At 41.4% G+C, this 2,630-nt stretch overlaps 1 non-coding gene across 1 annotated transcript; it reads left to right on the forward strand.

Annotated features, from left to right (window-relative positions):
* The first annotated feature begins 231 nt into the window (after nt 1–231).
* On the forward strand, nt 232–338 carry LOC122675054. Its single transcript, XR_006335201.1, has one exon. It is a non-coding gene; the product is annotated as a U6 spliceosomal RNA (small nuclear RNA).
* The last annotated feature ends 2,292 nt before the right edge of the window (nt 339–2,630 follow it).

Raw genomic sequence — 2,630 nt, forward strand, 5'->3', positions numbered from 1 at the left:
GCAGATTCTTTACTGTCTGAGCCAACAGGGAAGCCCAGGGTAAAGTGAAAACCATGGGATGTTGGCTGCAGAAAGCCAGGCTGAGAACATTAAATAGATGAGACCAGGGCTCTAGGTTTAGAGATGAGTGTATTTGCTGTGTGGTGCGGTTGTGAGGAACTCCCCAGGTCGGTAGGTGCCCACTATGCTACCAGAGATCAGTAGAGAAATAACTCCAGAAAGAATGAAGGGGTGCTCGCTTCGGCAGCACATATGCTAAAATTGGAACGATACAGAGAAGATTAGCATGGCCCCTGCGCAAGGATGACACGCAAATTCGTGAAGCGTTCCATATTTTTAAGCAACCTAGATGCCCATCAGCAGACCAATGGATAAGGAAGCTGTGGTACATATACACCATGGAATATTACTCAGCCATTAAAAAGAATTCATTTGAACCAGTCCTAATGAGATGGATGAAACTGGAGCCCATTATACAGAGTGAAGTAAGCCAGAAAGATAAAGAACATTACAGCATACTAACACATATATATGGAATTTAGAAAGATGGTAACGACAACCCTATATGCAAAACAGAAAAAAAGACACAGATGTACAGAACAGACTTTTGAACTCTGTGGGAGAAGGTGAGGGTGGGATGTTTCGAAAGAACAGCATGTATATTATCTATGGTGAAACAGGTCACCAGCCCAGGTGGGATGCATGAGACAAGTGCTCGGGCCTGGTGCACTGGGAAGACCCAGAGGAATCGGGTGGAGAGGGAGGTGGGAGGGGGGATCGGGATGGGGAATACGTGTAAATCTATTGCTGATTCATATCAATGTATGAAAAAACCCACTGAAAAAATAAATAAATTAAATTAAAAAAAAAAAAAAAAGAATGAAGGGGTGGAGCCAAAATGAAACAATACCCAGTTGTGGATGTGACTGGTGATAGAAGCAAGGTCCAATGTTGTAAAGAGCAATATTGCATAGGAACCTGGAATGTTAGGTCCATGAATCAAGGCAAATTGGAAGTGGTCAAACAGGAGATGGCAAGAGTGAATGTCGACATTCTAGGAATCAGCAAACTAAAATGGATTGGAATGGGTGAATTTAACTCAGATGACCATTATATCTACAAATGTGGGCAGGAATCCCTTAGAAGCAATGGAGTAGCCATCATGGTCAACAAAAGAGTCCGAAACACAGTACTTAGACGCAATCTCAAAAATGACAGAATGATCTCTGTTCCTTTCCAAGGCAAACCATTCAATATCACGGTAATCCAAGCCTATGCCCCAACCAGTAATGCTGAATAAGCTGAAGTTGAATGGTTCTATGAAGACCTACAAGACCTTTAAGAACTAACACCCAAAAAAGATGTCCTTTTCATTATAGGGGACTGGAATGTAAAAGTAGGAAATCAAGAAACACCTGGAGTAACAGGGAAATTTGGCCTTGGAGTATGGAATGAAGCAGGGCAAAGGCTAATAGAGTTTTGCCAAGAGAACGCACTGGTCACAGCAAACACCCTCTTCCAACAACACAAGAGAAGACTCTACACGTGGACATCACCAGATGATCAACACTGAAATCAGATTGATTATATTCTTTGCAGCCAAAGATGGAGAAGCTCTATACAGTCAGCAAAAACAAGACCAGGAGCTGACTATGGCTCAGATTCTGAACTCCTTATTGCCAAATTCAGACTTAAACTGAAGAAAGTAGGGAAAACCACTTGACCATTCAGGTATGAACTAAATCAAATCCCTTATGACTATACAGTGGAAGTGAGAAATAGATTTAAGGGACTAGATCTGATAGACAGAGAGCCTGATGAACTATGGACAGAGGTCCGTGACATTGTACAGGAGACAGGGATCAAGACCATCCCCATGGAAAAGAAATGCAAAAAGGCAAAATGGTTGTCTGAGGAGGCCTTACAAATAGCTGTGAAAAGAAGAGAAGTGAAAAGCAAAGGAGAAAAGGAAAGATCTTCCTATTTGAATGCAGAGTTCCAAAGAATAGCAAGGAGAGATAAGAAAGCATTCCTCAGCGATCAATGCAAAGAAATAGAGGAAAACAACAGAATGGGAAAGACTAGAGATCTCTTCAAGAAAATTAGAGATATCAAGGGAACATTTCATGCAAAGATGGGTTCGATAAAGGACAGAAATAGTATGGACCTAACAGAAGCAGAAGATATTAAGAAGAGGTGGCAAGAATACACAGAAGAACTGTACAAAAAAGATCTTCATGACCCAGATTATCACAATGGTGTGATCACTCACCTAGAGCCAGACATCCTGGAATGTGAAGTCAAGTGGGCCTTAGAAAGCATCACTACTAACAAAGCTAGTAGATGTGATGGAATTTCAGTTGTGCTATTTCAAATCCTGAAAGATGATGCTGTGAAAGTGCTGCACTCAATATGCCAGAAAATTTGGAAAACTCAGCAGTGGCCACAGGACTGGAAAAGGTCAGTTTTCATTCCAATCCCTAAGAAAGGCAATCCCAAAGAATGCTCAAACTACCACACAATTGTACTCATCTCACACGCTAGTAAAGTAACCCACAAAATTCTCCAAGCCAGGCTTTAGCAATACGTGAACTGTGAACTTCCAGATGTTTAAGCTGGTTTTAGAAAAG

This window comes from Cervus elaphus, chromosome 18 (assembly GCF_910594005.1).
Source record: "Cervus elaphus chromosome 18, mCerEla1.1, whole genome shotgun sequence".
Classification (NCBI taxonomy): domain Eukaryota; kingdom Metazoa; phylum Chordata; class Mammalia; order Artiodactyla; family Cervidae; genus Cervus; species Cervus elaphus.